At 42.3% G+C, this 19,944-nt stretch overlaps 1 protein-coding gene across 8 annotated transcripts in view; it reads left to right on the forward strand.

Moving 5' to 3' along the window:
• LOC126279126 (phenoloxidase-activating factor 2) overlaps positions 1-19,944 on the forward strand; it is a 238,063-nt gene that overhangs the window by 123,245 nt on the left and 94,874 nt on the right. The gene's annotated exons all lie outside the window — the stretch shown is intronic.

Consider the following 19,944-nt stretch of genomic DNA (forward strand, 5'->3'; position numbering starts at 1 on the left):
GAATACTCCGCTAACGAATCGAAGTCTGACAGCACAAATCTTGCGATATGTTGAGACTAATGCAATGATCCTCTGTGTTTTAAATGTTAACATTTTGCATCGTAATCTAATGAAATCTAATGCAAATCAGTATGTGACAGTATTATGAAAAGGACAGATAGCTGCTAATCCAATAGTGGGGATGGCCAGTTGCTGACAGGCACAACAAAAAGACTGCTAACCTTTCAGTCAAGAAGGCCTTCTTGTGCGTTAGACAATATACACAAATATTAGCAATAGAGCAAAGTTCGTATGGACCCACTCTGCATTGTTGCGAGATTTAGTCAATCCAAAATGGCGGCCACAGATGTGGCAATGTCATGGCAGGAAGTTCAAAGTTTTGCGGGAAAATAGGTCAATTGGGCCACCACCATTAACCTAACGACACTCCGCTCACCCCCTCTCCCCCCCCCCCCTGTCCTCCCCCATCTCGAAATTGGCGAGAAAGGACTGAGTCTGTGCTGGGCTGCCAGATAGGAAGGGTTTAAGTTTTTATTTTGTATCATTGCTCCCCTCCCCTCACTCCTCTCGAAAATGGCTTTTTGAGGACTTAAGTACATAGTTGTTCTAAGATACCAAAAAAACTTCCGACAGTATTCCACAAAAATTCTCCATAATTATTCTACCTCGAGATATCTGATAGTGAAACATTCTTTCGTGGCTGCCTTTCTCTTGCCACCCTGCATATGGTTTCATAATGTAATCTGAAAGAGCAAACGTGTCATCTCTCGCCATGAAAAGTGGGACATGCTCACTCCTTCCAGGAAGTGGTCTTGGTATGCGTTGACCAATCTTTTCTTTAGTTATCTTGCAGCTGTAAAAAATACCACCGTCTGAAATACTTCCCTGCATACCTACCTCGTAACTGCTTACATTGTATTTTGCGTTTACAAATACTAGCAGCACGACAGTAAATGTTCCAGCGTAACAACGGTAAAATGATCCCTTTGCTGCAGGCTCCACTATTTCAATGTGTCGTCTGTCTATTGCACCAATACGATGTGAGACGTTCATTTTGGCCTCATATCCATTTGAAACTTCTTCCCATTCTTCCTTCATAGAAGAGTCCGATAAAAATAAGAAAAAATATTGTTAACTTTTAAATCTCTTATCTTAATAGGAACCGTTAGAGAGGGAGAGGGGCAGTGTTTTAAAGGTAACATTTCGTGCATTTCATAATTCATCAGAAACATTTAATGTACACCATGTAGCCGCCACTGAAGAGGATGATGATGATGATGATGATGATGATGATGATGATTAGTAGGAGGAGGAGGAGTTAGGTGACTTTTTAAGCAACACCACTGAGCTCCAGCTCCAGTCTACAAACCATAGTGAAGGCATCCCACCTGTTACACCAAACATCCTTGGGCCCGGAATGTCATCTCCATCATCACACTCAACATCACATTCTCCATCACCTTCAACATCTATCAGAGACCCAAAATTTTGCAAAGCAGACGCAGAGGATCACTGTCGCAGATAATCCATTAACGTGCATGCATTTTGTCACTTCGTTAGTACAAAATAAAAAGCCATCAAAAAAACAACAAGGAAATACTGTGCATTTGCAAATTAGGTTGCTTCAGAGCTTAGAGCAGCAGCAGCAGCAAAAACAGTGACGTTATTTTATGCAACTGATAATGAGGCTGTAAATGCAGGAAATTCAGAGACCGTCACTAGGGACCGAGAAAACAGTGATACTTTTTTTTTAATTCTGTAGAGCCGATGTCAATTAGTAATTTTATAAATAAATTATTTCAATTCAGCAATCGTTCTATTTTAAGTTTAAGGTAGTGATATGAATTATGTCCCATTTTGAGGCTTAAAATATATTTTCTTTGCTTCTTTTAGAGGGTAATGGTGACAGGATATAGTGTATCCGAGTGTAAGTGCATGTATTTAAAGTGGTTGTGGCAACTCACATTTTTTTTTTTTTTTTTTTTTTTACTTTTAGGTTGAAGTATTTGCCAGCTACTGCGGTAGTCAGGCCTTAATAAGGATTTTCAGTTTCTTTTCTTCAGATAATGCGCTATTGGGAAGGAACTGAATATATTGTATGTGCGAATAAGTGTACATATTAATGTGCTAAGAACACATAAAAAGTAAAATAATTGTACTTGCTTCTACAAAATCCTGCAACATTCACCGTAACCACACACATACTAGGTCCAGATTCAGTATACGTGACCAGTGATATTCGATGAGAGAACATTAAACTTCCATACTGTCACCTGTTGCCCAGAATCTAAGGGCTACAGGAAGGTGTTCCGCTGGTGGTACTTATGCTCTAAAATCTGTATTTTTCCCTTGAATATGTGGTGCTACTAGCCTCAAGAGTTCTTTGAATTGCCTACATGTCTTTCTGACAAAGTTCATGAAAACTTGGGTGTGTTACGTATACAGCACCTGCAATACAGAATTATAATATCTATGGGTTTCTCTTTGTAACAAAAATATTCTCGACCACATGCGTCTTTTTTGTATTCATTTTCGTGACAATTAAATCAAAGAATTATATTTACAAAAAAAGAATGGAAACGAATTCTGACTGTGCAGGCCATTAGTACTTGGTACTATAATTCTTGGTATAACTGTCACGAATATCAACACAAAAAAGACGCATGTGGTCCAGAAAGTTTTTGTTACAAAGAGAAAACCACAGAGCTTGTAATTCTGTATTGGAGGAGCGCTATACTGAAGACAGGTAAGTTTACAAGATTTTAGCCAGAACGACCTGTGGGCAATTCGAAGTAATCTTGAGACTAGTAACACCACATATTCAACGGAGAGAGACAGATTTTACAGCAGCAGTATCATCAGCGGAACAACCTCTTGCAGCACTTCGATTTTTGGCAACAGTTGACAGCTACGTTAGTTTAATGTACTCTCATCGAATCTCATGCCAACGTGAGTAACTTGGAAGTAGATATCCCCGGAGTAGTGAAGCAATTTAAGACGCTTAATAAAAGCAAGTCTTACAGTCCTCTCAGAGTATACTGATTCAGTAGCTCCATACTTAACAACCATACACAACCGCTCGCTCGACGTAAGATGCGTACCCAAAGACTGGAAAGTTGCACAGGTGACACCAACAGTCAAGAAAGACATTAGGAGTAATCTACTGAGTTACAGGCCCATATCATTAACGTTGATTTTGCTGCACGATTTTGGAACATATCTAGTGTTCGGACGTTATGAATTAGCTCGAAGAGAACGGTCTGTTACCACTTAGTCGACACGGATTTAGAAAACATCGTTCTTATGAAATACAACTAGCTCTTACTCACGCGAAGTTGAGTGCTATCGACCAAGGATTTCAAATTGATTCCTTATTTCTAGATTTCCAGAAGGCTAGTGACACCGTACCTCACAAGCGGCTTGTATCAAATTGCGTTCTGATGGAATAGGGCCTCAGTTATGTGAATGAATTTTTGATTTCCTGTCAGAGTAATTGCCAGAAAGTCATCGAGTAAAACATAAGAGGTTTCTAGCGTCCCCCAGGCTAGTGTTATAGGACCTGTGTTGTTGCTTACCTGTATAAACGATTCAAGAGGCTATCTGAGCAGCCGTCTCAGGTTGTTTCTAGACGATCTTGTCGTTTATGTTCGAGTGACGTCATCAGAACACCAAAACCAATTGCAAAACGATTTATATAAGATATCTGGTGGAGTGAAAATTGACAATTAAACCTAAATAACGAAAAGTGTGAGGTCATCCACATGAGCGCTAAAAGAATCCGTTAAACTTCGGTCTTACGACAAATCAATCAAATTTAAAGGCTGTAAATTCAACTATACCCCTAGGAATTACAATTACGAACAACTTAAATTGGAAAGAACACACAGAAAATGTTGTGCGGAAGACGAACCGGAGGCTGCGTTTTATCGGCAGAACACGCAAAAGATGCAACAGATGTGCTAAAGAGACTGCCTACACTACGCTTGTCCGCTCTCTTTTGGAATACTGCTGTGCATTGTGGGATCCTTACCAGCAAGGATTAAAGGAATCCATTGAGCAAGTTCAGAGAAGAGCAACACGTTTTGTATTACCGAGAAACAGGGAATAGGGTGTTGCAGACGTGATATAGGATTTGGCGTGACCATCATTAAAACAAAGGCGTTTCTCGTTACGGTGGGATCTTCTCACAAAATTTGAGTCTGCAACTTCCTCCTCAGAATGCGAAAATATTTTGTTGACGCCGACCTAGATAGGTTGAAACGATTATCATAATAAAATAAGGGAAATCAGAGCTCACACGGAAATATATAAGTCTTCGAGAGTGAAATAAAATAATTATTGTGAAGGTGGTTCGATGAACTCTCTACCAGGCACTTAAGTATGATTTGCAGAGTAGCCACGTAGAGGTACATGTATTAGTGAAACTGTGCATAGAATGGTTACCGTGAATGTTCAAGGATTTTGTGAAAGCAATCACTGTTATTTTACTTTGTATACATTCTTAACGCATTACTAGTGTGCTTATTCACACATACCATATATTCAGTTCGTCCTCAATGACGCGTTATCTGAAGGAAAGGAAGTGAAAGTTCTTGTTGAGGTCTGACTGTCATAGTAACTGGCAGATTCTTGAATCCATGACTAAAAAAATATGAATTGCCAGAAGTACTTTAAATACATGTTCTGACACTCATATACACTATATCTTGCCAGAATTTCCCTCTGAAAGGAAACAATGACGAAAATGGAACATAATACATATCACTGGCTTAAACTTACGAGTAAAATAGAATGATTGTTCAGTTGAAATGAGTTATTCATAAAATTACAAATTGACGTTTTTTTTTATTTTTTTTGCAGCCTCATTATCAGTTGGAAAAAATATCACTGTTGCAGCCGCCGCTGCTGCTCTAAGCTCTGATGCAACCCAGTTTGCGAATTCACAGCATTTGTCTGATTTTTTGATGTCTTTTATTGTATATTGATGACGTGACAGAACGCATGCACGTTAGAGCTTTATTTGTGACAGTAGTCCTCTGCCTCTTCTTTGCAAAATTTGGACCTATGACAGATGTTGAAGGTGATGGAGCTGGAACATTTCGTATCGTGCTGCTAGCATTTGTTAACCCACTAGGTGTGCAGCGAAGTATTTCAGATTGGTGATGTTTTTAACCGCTCCAAGATGGGTGTACGATTTGCTAAAGGAAAGATTGCTCAAACCGCACCAAGACCACTTCCAGGAAGAAATGAGGATGTCCCACTTTTCATGGTGGGAGTGATGCGTTTGCCCTTTCAGAGTACATTATGAAACCGTATGCTGAGTGGCAAGAGAAAGGCAGCCGCGAAAGAATGTTTAACTATCGAATATCTCGCGCTAGAATAATTGTGGAGAGTCTTTTGTAACACTGTCAGAAGTTTTTCGATGTCTTAGAACAACTACGTATTTAAAGCCTGAAAAGGCGACTTTAGTGACTACTGCAGCTGTGCCTTTGCACAATTGTTTTGGAAGGAATAAAGGAAGTGCCACAGTTTACTCACCACCTGGCAGCTTTGATGTGCTGGATCCAGAAACAGGCAGGGTTTCAGATGGTAGCTGGAGGATGTATTCACAAAAAAAAGTCTTCAGAGAAAGGTAGGGAACGCAGGAATAACCGTAAAGACATTGGATGTTGGAAAAGTGATATAGCAAGAGAAATCTGCACGAATAAAAAAATTATGAAAAGACAAATGTAATTAAAAACTTCCGAACAAAACCCTTACAGCTTTTATTATGAACAATATAAGCCATGAGTTAGGGAACTAATTTGTATAAGATATTGGTAAAGTGATATTGCAAGAGTGATAAATAAATATCCAGTAAAAAGACAGGTTTGATTACAAACGCCTGACCACAAAACCTGACAGCTTCATTTTCTAATGAATGACATTTTACTTACAACTGTAAATCTTCATCCCCCTGGCCCGTTCACGCCCTCCAAAAACTTTGTATGTTCAAAAAAATCCAATTCTGAACGTAGATATCAGCTGTCCTGGATGCACCTTGTTCTCAGTATTTTAGAATGTTCGCGATTGAATTAAATTTTTCGGAATGGTCCATTTTCTTCCACATTCCACAAGCAGTGGGTCAGTTTATTCTGAAACTTCCTTTAACAAATCTTTTCGCTGGTATCGGACTTCATAGTCCGAAACGGATGGATCCCACAGAGGTTTCCTGATTTCTGTGTTCAACAACAACTGAATAGTTGGTTCTGTTGACCACTCGTGAGTTGCCGTTGCAGTCTTGATTCTTGATATAAACAGAAGAAAGAAACAGCACGCGACACTACAGAACGCATGCGCCTCACCCACATTTGCGCCGTGTCGTGCACACTGACCGTAAACTACAAAGGCGAGATACAACTTTCCTCAACCAGTTTTTCAAACAACTATTGACAATAGTTGAAAACTAAGTCAAAAAAATGGTTCAAATGGCTCTGAGCACTACGAGACTAAACATCGGAGGTCATCAATCCCCTAGAACTTAGAACTACTTAAACCTAACACACATCCATGCCCAAGGCAGGATTCGAACCTGCGACCGTAGCAGTCGTCCGGGTCCAGACTGAAGCGTCTAGAACCGCTCGGCCACAGCGGCCGGCGAAAACTAAGTCAATGTTAGAGTTGGAAACAGCTGTCAACCGAATTTGTTGGAGTTGGTTTTGAGTGTGAATGTACCTTAAGATGCAATCTATCTCCTCAAACCCACACAATGTATCGTGACGTTACGGCAGTATTGAAAATGGTGTTACAATGTTGTAGGAAGGAACATTATCTACATTCAACCCCTTTTTAAAAAGTTCAGTATCCAAACCTACTCATTTTAAAGCTGTAGGTGATCTACATGTTTGAGAAAAGTTCTGTTGAACATTGGATTTTTTTGTCAGTCTCACTTGTGTCGAATTGAAGAACTTCAAACTTTGGCGCTTAGACATTTTAGGATACTTAACAGATATGAAACGGTTTCCTTTCAGTGATGATATCCTAAAAGTATTGGATGCACTTGGCGTAATTTGCGTTAGAGACAAGAAGAGAATTCCGTCTATAGTCAGTATTGCATCAAAGTTTCCGAGTTAAATTAAGAGACATTCAAAACGTTGACACTGTATGGTGGCTAGTGAGAAACAGAGGTAGGAACGAAGAGTACAGATCCGGCTGAAGTGTGGACTGCTCTTCGTAAGCTGAAACAGATAGTTGGAACACATATGTTCCCCAAGTTACCAGACATCATGATGTCGCTATTGTGCGTACGCCATTCGTCTTCTAGTGTGCAAAGAGTATTTTCTGCAATAAACAGAATGAAAACCAAAGTAAGGAACAGACTGAGCACTAGAACGATAACCGGACTTTCACGTTCCGAAAGGATTGCGAGATCTACCATGTTAAGACGGGCACGGAATTTCTACGTCTGATAACTAATGACATTTACAAGGATTGTGTGGAGGATGAAGATTGGTGACTGAAAATTGCAAATTATAATTTTCTCACAACGTTGATGTTTGTCTTATTTTTTTAGTATAGCTTCCAAAATTTTTAAGCTCCATCCTCTGGGGCGGGGGGGATTAGTCAGTTGGCGCGGTTGCGTAGAGTTACTCGGATTTGTTCGTTGTCTACGGGAATGTTGAAGTGAAGAGAAGAGGAGACAACCATGAATTCCATAAATGTGATAGCTACATCTACGAGCAATGGAATGGAGAAAGATCGCAGATGTGAGCTAAAATTTTATTCTACGTATATTAGCTACGTATGTTAGTAAGACGTCTAAACTACTTCGAAGTTCCGTGTATTTCATGAACAGCAACTTGACAACTGGTTTTTTCTGGTGTTTATATATGCATTAATTTTTACGTACAATAACTATGGTTGTATATATATCGCATTAAAGGCCCCTGTAAACGATCGAACAATTTATCAAATTTTACTATGTTTGCCAAATATTTGACCGTGTACGGTGCTGTTTGACGTGTTTATTAGAAATTTTGTTTGACAGAAAACGTGAGAAGATGGCGAAGTTCCCGGAATGAGATTTCACTCTGCAGCGTAGTGTGGGCTGATATGAAAATTCCGGGAAAAAATTTGCCAGGAAGTTTTGGCAAACGTTGTTTGTGCTGATGTTTCGCCACATATGCCTCGTGAAAAGATGTGATAAAGTGTATCTCACTGTGTCGTGAGTTCGCACAAGTATGGATATTAGGATCACAGGTAAAATCAGAACAGCACTGGTAATTACCAAGACGGTAGAGGTGTCATCTTTACCAGCCATAAATACACAGAAAGAAGTTAAGATAGTAATCAAAACCTGAATTCAACTCACAACATACAAGCAGTAGCACAATAAAATAAAAAAAGTTTTCTGGTTCTTCCACGGACAATGTAGAGTACATGTTATCACATTGTGGTATGTAAATGAACTATCAATTTTCACATACTTGTGTCTTTAAGTGTGAGTGCTAAGCAACTCTAAACATGTTATTAAAAATTGGATATTTGTGGTAAGGTCTTATGGGACCTAAGCTTACACACTACTTAATCTAACGACAACACACACACACACACCCATTCCCGAGGGAGGACTCGAACCTCCGACGGCGGGAGCCACGGGAACCGTCTTAAGGCGCCGAGACCGCTCGGCTACCCCGCGCGGCTCGTTATTAAAAGCTTAACTGTCCATTTCCGGGAAGTTGATGTAATCATGTTTCCAATGTAACTTTTCTTTTAACAGGCTTTCACATGTATGTCTCTCTCTCCTTTTAAACCATTCCCTTGTCCAACGTTTTGTTTTCGCCTTCTTCGTCTAATTTTACACGCAGTTCCAGAGCCAGTGTTCGAAATGCTTCATCAGCTGTATCAGCATTTGTAGCCATTCCTTCTAGTGTCCAAATACTACACGCATCGAACAGAGTCTGCGTCAAAAATAAGGTTAAACTGACAAACTTTGTTGCGCTTGTTTGACACAACCGTGCCTAGATATGGGAAAATGTGACACGAAAGTTTGATCATTTACGAGGAACTGTATGAAACTAATCGTTCTGTCACTGCACTTGTCCATCTCAGTGAAATATTAACATAAATATTTTATTGTTATTTCAAACAATGGAAAATCCGGGATGGAATAATCACAGTATTACGAAAAGGATAGATTGCTATTCACTATATAACAGAGATGCTGAGTCGCAGATAGGCACAACAAAAAAGCGCAGATAGGCACAACAAAAGGCTGTTTGTTACATGAGTTTTCGGCCAAAAGGCCTTCTTCAGAATTACACACACACACGAATGCGCGCGCGCGCAGATGCTTTGTGTACCAAGAAACAATTGGGTGAAAAGTGCACTTCAAAGGCAGACGATGGTGGTTAGATAAGTTTGGTTAGAAAAGCAATAAAATATTTGCCTTACTTCTCTACATAGCCTCCTTTGAGGTATACACACGTGATCCAGCGGTCCTATAGCTTTTCATCCCATCGGAAACTAGATTGTTAGACTCGAAAAATGCTTGTTGACTGCAGTTCCTCGTTTATGAAAATTTCTTCCCAGCTAGCCAGATTTTAAAGTTACGAAAGAGGAAGAATTCACTTGGGCTAAGTCTGATGGAATATGTTGGATGAGGAACCAATTCCCAAAAAGCCAGTGGCCTTCACTTTACCAGCGGACAAATGGGCTTTGCCTTCTTCGGTGCCCTTTCTGCAGTCTTTGTCCATTGTATTGACTGCCATTTTGATCTGGTGTGGAATGATGGATCCAGGTTTCTCGAACAGTCACAAATCGGCGGAAAAAGTCTTGCGAATTGAGATTAAACATTGCCAGACATTGTACTGAAATGGTACCAGATGCGTGTTTCGTAGTGTTTGAGCAGTCGCAGCAGCCACCTCACACCCTGCTTCTTCGTAGACAATTCTCTGCGCAGGACATCATGCACTCTCTAATTTGAGATGTCTACAGTCTCAAAAATCTCACGAATTTTTGTTCGGAGGCCTTGCATTGTCGTATCAAGGGTTTTGGCTACAGTTTCCTTCGTGATGACCTCAGTTGGACGGCCTGAACCCTCTTCTTCTTTGGTGCTTGTCCGACGAGATTTAAATCCATTAATCGAGAAGTAAACGGTCTTCAATGTTGATGATACAGAGTCCGCGTGGACGGCATTCAGTTCTACTTTCATTTGTGCTGCAGTCCAACCCTTCAAATGAAAATGTTCAATAACGGTACGAAACTCTGTTTCCTGCATTTTCAGTCACCGTCGACTCATTGACCAATTAAGGCGACTGTCAGCAGTGAACTGTAAGCTGCACATTGGTGAAATTCTTAGTACCACCCTTAGCATAATAGAGCTTACCAGCCATGAAGGCGCACCAAAAACCCTCCGTTCCTTCGTACAAATTTACGAGACTTATCAAACCACCGTCATACATTCAGGCCTTTGTGTGAAACACTACTAGCCAGTAACTGGAAGGTGATAACCAAATTTATTGCAATGATGTACAGTTTTGGTATTGGTGTTATACTCTGTTCATCACAAGAATAAACCTGATGTAAACAAACACAAACGCAGATTGGTCAGAAGCCGTAGCACGCGTACACTGGTGCTGTTACACTTTTGGAAGTAGGTTCTACTTATGTGTTAGATATCTTGTTGCTTAGTTACGCCACATGAAACTTTAAGATATTCTAATGTATTAACAGCCGTCAACATTTTTCGTAATCACGCTTTAGCTACGTATTTTTTGTTTAAGTAATTGTTACCAGTCACAGCCTCTCCGCTGTTGTGCTCTGATTGTCGCGCTGTTAATACGCAGTATGAAAATGGCTTAGGCTGTTAAAAAGTGCCGAGAAATGGGTTATTCTTAATCTTTTTCATAAATTTGTAGAAAAAAATCAGCTCGATTTTTCAAGGGACTGAATATGAGACAATCAAGATACAGATACATAGCAGAGTCGGTCGTAAAGTAACTAGATAACCTAGTGCAGGTCGTGGATCGTTGGTTCAAGTCTCATCATGCTTACATATTTTCTTTCGTTCAATTGAAATACCTACATCTCGCAATTGTAAAATTCGTCGTCATTTTTTATGACTTTATCGCATTTGTAGACTTAGAGAAAGCTTTTCACAATGTTGACTGGAGTACTCTTTCAAATTGTAAATGTGGCTGGGGTGAAATACAGGGAGCGAAAAGCTATTTACAACTTGTACAGAAACCAAATGGCAGTTACAAGAGTCGAGAGGAAGTACAGAAACGAGCCAGATGGCAGTTATAGGAGTCGAAGGGCACGTAAAGGGAAGCAGTGGTTGAGAAGGGAGTGAGGCAGGGTTGTAGCCTATCTCCGATGTTATTCAATATGTATATTGAGCAAGCAGTATAAGAAACAAAAGAAAAATTTGGAGTAGGAATTAAAATCCCGAGAGAAGAAACAAAAACCTTCAGGTTTCACGATGGCATTGTAATGCTGTCTGGGCAGCAAAAGATTTCGAAGAGCAGTTGAACGGAACGGACAATGTCTTGAAAGGCGGATGTAAGATGAACATCAACAAAACGAATTAAATCAGATGATGCTGAGGGCATTAGACACTTAAAGTAGTAAATGTGTTTTTCTATTTGGAAAGCAAAATAACTGATGATGGTGGAACCAGATAGAATATAAAATGCAGAGTGGCAATGACAGTGGAAGCGTTTCTGAAGAACATCTGGTATAGATTTAAGTGCCAGACACCCCTTTCTGCAAGTATTTGTATGGAGTGTAGCCTTGTATGGAAGTGAAACATGGACGATAAAAGGTTTAGATGAGAAGATACAAAAGAATACTAAAGATTAGATAGGTAGATCACGTAAGTAATGAGAGCGTACTAAATACATATTTGTGGTACAACCTGACTAAGAACAGATCGGTTGGTAGGACATATTCTGAGGCATTAAGGGATCACTAATTTACTACTGGAGGGAAGCTTAGGAGGGGGGGGGGGGGGCTGCAAGTAAAAGTCGTAGAGGGAGGCCAATATATGAATACAGTAAGCAGATTCAGAAGTATGTAGGCTGCAGTAGAGTTGAAGAGGCTTGCATAGGACAGAACAGCATGAAGAGCTGCATCAAATCAGTCTTCGGACTGAAGACCGCAACAACAGCAGCAGCAGCAACAACAACAACAACAACAACAACATTCGTAGAGGAGATAAGTATGTGTCTTAATAGGCTGTACACGTAACTTAGATGTGGTCATATTTAATTATAATCCCCATTGTGCTTCGGGAACACTTCAAAAGCCACATACAGAAAATAAGATGTGCGCGGGTGATAAGACGGAAGTCTGCTGATAATGGGGTATTGCGCTTGCATTAGACCTGCCGCTTTGACATCCAAGACAAAGTTTTCGATCCTTTGGGAGATGGGCGATTGTAAATGCCTGCAGAAAGTAATCACTTGGATTGATCTAATGGTGCTAGAACTTTCGACTAACGGATAGTTCACATTGTGAAAAGATTCCAAATCAATCACATGGGAAAACACAGTAAATCTTCCTTCAGGTAATCACAGGTAGGCTAGCAGATTAGTATTGAATACGATGGACAGTAAATTGGTTAAAAACATTGCACGAAAGTTCCACTGTGACTCCAGTAAACTGTTGTTTCATCAGGTGCCTAACTAACTTCAGAGCTCTTATCAAATCATTTATATGATACACTTCACCCTTCGTCAAAACTCACGAACTCAAAAGATTTACCTTGGTTGCTTATATTTTTTTCCTTTTGCTTACAGAAAAACAAACGTCGTTTACCGAATAGATGTTATTGCTACACAGTTACAGATGTACATTGTACGAAGGTAGACTTTGCTCCTACCAGAGCAAATTGTTTAGTGGCTGCAGAAGGTTGTTTCATGAATTATTGCTTCCAACATCGAAAAGTCTGATTATTTGTCAATTTCTGCTTTTACAAATATCGTAAAACTGTAGCGAATAGGTAATGTGCCTGACATCCGCCTGTTGTACGACGACCTTGCCATGCTTTATTAGATTGTGCATATAACTAAACAATTCATACCTATAACGTTACGTGTAGTAGAACCTGTATTAGAAAATTTGTGCTATTTGTAGGAGCTACTACATGACAACGTAACATCTTTTCACAACCGTGATTTCATTTCTCTCTTTAAAGTGGGTAATAACTGTCCATAGTGAAACGCCAATGAGAACCGAAATTCAAATAGTGCAGAGTAAAATCTGTAAATGAGCACGAAAAGAACTTGTCGGTGGAATTTGCAAGGTGTAACAAGCGTCACTAATGCGTTACTCCATTTTTTAAACGTAGTTTAACTTCTATGGCATCAGCAGCAGTTCCTCAGCTTCTGTAAGCCGCTTACTAATATGTGTCATCAAGCAATGTACAAATGATTAGTATTACTAGTCCAGTTACTGCGTAACTGCCATTACTGCTTATTCAATTTGCTGTCACATCTTGAAACCGTAGAGTCGAAAGGCGAGTCACTGCTCATGTCGCTTTGCGAAGTCGCATAGATGCAGCTTAGCTCACAATACAGCGCGAACTGAACTCAGTGATACTCCTAATCCTAAAAGACCAGCACTCTGGTACTACTCTCACTGAAAATCTGTCACTACAGTTACTCCTTTTAATCCGGCTAAGGAAAGCGCCGGCACGAAGATGGAGAAGTCAGTAAGGCGCCGCCAGCCAGTCGCCCGCTGACAAGGACCTGGCAGCCTCTGCCACACAGCACTAGATCGGCAGTCGCTCAAAAGTTATCAGTGGTCCGTGTCCATGGCGTGTACGGACATCATCTATAGCGAGAACAGTTCGAGTTTGCATGTCGCCCAACGCTTGCGACATCGTTTGTAAATTCAAAGTTAAGTATTGTCAGTTAATTACTATTAATGTTATTTGCTTGAATTGTGGAATAGCTATCCGAGAAGTCAGCATCCTTTAGGCACCCTATAAGCGACGAGTGGGCAGAACTCACACCTTTACGATACAACAATACAACGAAACTAACTACCACAGAAAACTCGTCCACAATAAAACAGCCTGCATACTGAATATCACGCTGCTTGGGTGGTAAGTGCCTTAGTGCCAGAAGCAGTGCACCGTAAATTTTAAAGCCGAAAACAAAATTAATTTTCACATAAAAAACACAGCATTTCATCGTTCAATAAAAGGCTTTATTTTAACATACTTAAGCATCACATTCTACCATATTCGAACGACAATCACACCACCATTATTCTAACAGTTTCACTTTTAACTCGGCAGTCACTGCTTCATTTCTGTCAACAAACATTTTCCGTTGGAGCGCAGGCAATACGGACAACCTTCGTCCTGAGTATTATATACATCATATTCCGGGTAACATGTTCGTTAACTTTCTCGAAGCTTTTCACGAAGATACACGACTCGGCTGGCATAATGGAGCACATAAAACTCAACACCATCTCCAAAGGCATGCCCATTGAGCTGACTGTGTGTGTGTGTGTGTGTGTGTGTGTGTGTGTGTGTGTGTGTGTGTGTGTGTGTGTGTGTGTACGTGTACGGTATTTCGCAAACAACCGTCCTCTTCAGGGTGTTCGAAAATTCCCATTACATATTTCTAGGACTTGTAGAGAGGAGTGAGTACATAGTATTTTGAATAGGAAGCCATGTCCGCTAACACAGTACGGTGCAGCGAGTAAGACTGCAGACGTTTTCAGACGAGCTAATGATGATTGTACGTTGAAAATGGCTCAAAGAACACATATTGATGTTATGAGGGGTAGAATACTAGGGCGAAAGGGCGAATGGAAACTGGTCAAACACAGTAGTTCGTAGCACGGGCCCTCCGTGTGCCACAAAGTGTGATCTCAAGGTTATGGCAAGGATTCCTGCTGACAGGAAACGTGTCCAGGCGCTACAGTACGGGACGTCCACAGTGTACAACACCACAAGAAGACTGATATCTCTCCATCGGTGCCCGCAGATGGCCACGGAGCACTGCAGGTAGTCTTGCTCGGTTCCTTACCGCAGCCACTGAACAGTTGTCTCCAGACTGCAGTCTACAGACGAATAAACAGACTTGGTTTATTCGCCCGGAGACCTGCAAGGTGTATTCCACTGACCCCTGGTCACAGGAGAGACCGTAAAGCCTGGTGTCAAGAACACAGTACACGGTCATTGGAACAGTGGTCCCAGTTTATGTTCAGGGACGAGTAGAGGCATAGTCTGAATAGTGATTCTCGCCGGGTTTTCATCTGGCGTGAACCAGGAACCAGATGCCAACCCCTTAATGTCCTTGAAAGGGACCTGTATGGAGGTCGTGGTTTGATGGTGTGGAGTGGGATTATGATTGGTGCACGTGCATCCCTACATGTCTTTGACAGAGGAACTGTAACAGCTCAGGTGTGTTGGGATATCATTTTGCACCAGTATGTCCGCCTTTTCAGGGGTGCTGATGGATGATAACATACAGCCCCACCGAGCTGCCTTTGTGGAGCTGTACCTTGAAACAGAAGATATCAGGCGAATGGAGTGTCCTGCCTATTCTCTAGACCTAAACCCCATCGAGCATTTCTGGGATGCTCTCGGTCGACGTATCGCTGCACATCTTCAGACCCCCTGCGACACTTCAGGAGCACCGACAGGCACTGGTGCGAGAATGGGAGGCTATACCCCAGCAGCTGCTCGACCACCTGATCCAGAGTATGCCAACCCGTTGTGTGGCCTGTGTACGTGTGCATGGTGATCATATCCCATAAAGATGTCTGGGTACATGCGCAGGAAACAGTGGCGTTTTGTAGCACACGAGTTTCGGGACGGTTTTCTCAGCTTATCACAAATACCGTGGACTTACCGATCTGTATCGTGTGTGTTCCCTATGCGCCTATGCTATTAGCTCCAGTTCTGTGTAGTGCCACGTTGTGCGGCTCCACATTCTGCAATTATCCTTAATTCATGAGAATGAGTTTAGATTGGAGAAGCGATGTTCGCCTGAAGATGTGGCTTTTAGCGCGACGAAACCGGTAATGACACTGTACGAACTAAGGACGAACTACAGCTGAAGTGGTTATTACTACCCAAGATGAATACTCATGGGTGTGGTTCCCCACCAACAAGGTTGTCTGCACAATTATAAAGCTGTCCGCATCGAAAGCAGACCTCGGGCTACGCCGTTACTGCAACTTTTGTTTCTTGTTCGACGCAGCAGCCAGATTTTCACCGCCCCACGTACCCAAGATCCCCGGCTGCGCTACATCTGTCTGTTACCACGACCGAGACTTTGAGGTGTGCCCCGTACTTCGCTTGCTCAGTACGAAAACGGGACAGTAATAGTATTGTTACGAGTCGCCCCCTGGCTACTACTGTACGTCGGCTTGCAACAGACACGTTGCCTGCCTGCCTGAAGCTATCGCGCGGCCGTGGTCCACGGCTTCAGGAACCTTCGGCCGCATCCGCTTGCGCCACGAGCTCACTGGCCCGCTAATGGCAGCAGAGTACCGTTCCCCAGCTCCCAGGTCGCTGTTCCCACTGAGTACGTTCTCTGGACGTGGCTGCGCCCCTCTGCCCGTACTGCCGGCCGTGTGGCCCGGCAACATCGCGGCCACGCGAATTGCAGTCACTTTTACGGCAACTCCGCTGGCTATTGTTGCCTCGATACGTCCGCGGTAACACACATTTCCGGGCCGGAGGTGTTTAAACGAGCCCTATTATAGCCGCGAAACGAAGGAAAACGAGATTAGTGGAAGTGAGTACATTTGCATTGCACGAAGAACAGAGGAAGAAACTAGCAATCAGACTTCGTGGGTGTGTTCTTTTTTAAGTACGCGAACTGCATCTGGAATTTAACTGTTGAACTGCTACTGGGTCGCTAACATAGAATGCATTTTTCAAAATAGTGGAACAGTGTGGACCGTATCATTTAAAAGCAAATCTTCCGAGAACTGATAATCGTAAGAATAAACCTGATATAAACATTACGCCATGTATTCTTCCGCGTTTCCATGAATCTCACTGGATGTTGTTTCGCGTGGAGCGGAAGCCAAACTGTGTCCAGCACAATCAAGTACAATAATAAGGAGACAATTTGTGCTGTGTTGCACGCACATAGACTGAGCGATAAGGCGCGACAACAGCTTTAACGGCGTGTTTAACTTGGACAGCACTGACCAACGAGCTGGTCCAGCTAACCTGCAATGACGTGGGCAGTTGCTGTTCAGACACAAAAAGTGACGAGCACAGAAACAATATAGCTTCGAATGTCATTTGATATTTAAAGAGAATGAAATATTTTAACATTCGGTAAAACTCCAGCACTACAGCACGCTTCTTAGGTGACTAGACGAAAAGCATAAAATGCTCTTGTCCTCGCCTAACACAGTATTCTAGTTACAAACAAGAGTTCTGAAATTTTCTAACTTAAACACAGGGTAATTTTTCTGAGCGAGCTTTGTGTAATGCATAAGCATACTGCAAGGATTTCAACGTACTGTTGAATGATGATGATGATGATGATGATGAAGTCCCATACTTCTGGACAGAGCGTAGGGGAACGACGCGGGAGACCCGCACCGCCGTGTTGAATACTGAAGCCATTTAAGGTATGAATTACAGACACTCATCTGGTAATCTCTTAACCCATACTCATCCGAAGCCGAGAAACACATTTCAGTTCTGCAACTGTCATGCGCTTCGTTCATAACGAGTCGATAGACAACAGAATCCTCGAAGCCACCCCGCGCGCCGAATTTTCTCCTCTTCTTTTATGACGGGCCGTTCTATATCCCGCTAGCGTTCAGCAGTGACATGTGAAAAAGCTGCGTGCGTTAATCCCAGTACGTCTGGCAGCTTAACAGTCTTGTTATTTCTCGGGCCAAATCCCTTAACTTGGTTCCATATCAGTTCTGTTGGGTTCACATTGCCGACCGCTGTGGCCGAGCGGTTCTAGGCGCTTCAGTCTAGAACCGCGCGACCGCTACCGTCGCAGGTTCGAATCCTGCCTCGGGCATGGATGTGTGTGATGTCCTTAGGTTAGTTAGGTTTACGTAGTTCCAAATCTGGGGAACTGATGAGCTCAGGTGTTGAGTCCCATAGTTCTCAGAGCCATTTAAACCATTTATGGGTTCATATTGTAATGGTACAGTGGCACATGTAAAAATGCAACATTTGTATGGTGTGCTCGATGCTGTGAAAATGATTGTTTTCTTGCTTCTTCGATACTTATCATTCTGGTTCGTGTGAGACTAAGTCTGTGGTATAAATAAAAATTAGATTGTTATGTTTGCTTAATTTAAGCAACATTCGTTAACAATCTTTCATCTTCTTTAGCTTTCGTTAACGTATCTTCTATGCGAAGTCGTAGGGCCAGTATTGTCTCCTGAGTTCCTACATTTTTCCGGGGTTCCAAACTGATCGTCCCCGAGGTCGGCTTCTACCAGTTTTCCCATTCGTATTAGTATTTGCAAACGTGGCTTACTAAACTGACAGTTCTGTGATTTTCACATCTGTCAGGACATGCTTTCTTGGGAACTGGAATTACTATATAATATTCGAGCAAAAAAATAAATGTTTTATTTGTAAGATTTCGCACACTTTGCAAACAGAAAATGGTTCCAATGGCTCTGAGCACTATGGGACTTAACATCTATGGTCATCAGTTCCCTAGAACTACTTAAACCTAACTAACCTAAGGACATCACACAACACCCAGTCATCACGAGGCATCGAAAATACCTGACCCCGCGGGGAATCGAACCCGGGAACCCGGGCGTGGGAAGCGAGAACGCTACCGCACGACCATGAGCTGCAACCTGCAAACAGAATGAGGTATCAAACACTCGTGCCGTTTGGCGGAAATCGTAGTTACTTCGGGCTATGTAGAAAAGTTTTTGCGGAGAAAGCTGTGCTACAGGCTCGCATAAAATGTGTCGATTTCACAGAGATGGTTGTGCGTGCACCTAGACGCACACGAAGCAATATATTTAAGCACCATAGATTCTTAATTACATAATGCTTCAGATACACCAGGTCAAAAATAGCGGGATGTCTAGTGCCTGCTGTGTATCTTTAAAAATGATCACAGCAGGGGGAAAAAAGTTAGATGCTGGAGCAGTGGGCGTACTCTAGAAACCTCGTGTGGTGACCTTACTTGAAATGCAAACCTCCCCTGGTCTCAGTATTGCCACTAAGCACTGAGACCCACACAGGGCCGGATTAAAGGAAGGCATCCAAGTGGCTCACCAGTGGACGCATGCAGCCCGGTGCGTGGTGGTGTGAGGTGCGCGCGGACGGCGAAACCTTATCGGCGGTGTAGCCTGCGAGACAGGTTGCGCCCGCAAGGTTCTTCTAGGTATCGACGAAGGTCGAGAACTCGAGGTCGGCTCTACTCGGCATTGTGCTCTGGTTGCCAGCTTCAGCTGCCTCGCGTCGCACGCAGGGGGCCTAGTGCACCAGCCGATGCCACGTCAGATCGTGCTCAGTCTTCAGCGCTCGCGCTAAGCACATCGCATAAGGTCGCCATTATAATAGGTTGCACAACAGTATCTCACCCCCCAAAAAATAATATTGCTTGACGACACTATGACGGAAAGTAGGAGTTTGCGTAGACAAAATGGAACAGCGAATCGCCTAATAGAGATATATTGATCAAAGTACGTGATTACTAACGCATATTGACGACAGCGAATGACTACCACAATATTCGTTACCTATCGCACATGGCGAGTGCTGTTCCTCTCACTATAGCTATTGGCCATGCGTGTTGTCAGAGATTGCAAAAAAACGTAGGAACCGCAAATGACTTATCGGTTTCCGCTGACGACTTAACCTCAACGCACGGCAGGTGTTCCGTAATACTCTTATTAGTCTTGGACAGTCCCTTCTACTTCCAGCTTGGTAGGCAGACAGATATTCGCCTGCTACACTTTTACTTATGTACGTGGAGATAT

This window comes from Schistocerca gregaria, chromosome 6 (assembly GCF_023897955.1).
Source record: "Schistocerca gregaria isolate iqSchGreg1 chromosome 6, iqSchGreg1.2, whole genome shotgun sequence".
Classification (NCBI taxonomy): Eukaryota; Metazoa; Arthropoda; class Insecta; order Orthoptera; family Acrididae; genus Schistocerca; species Schistocerca gregaria.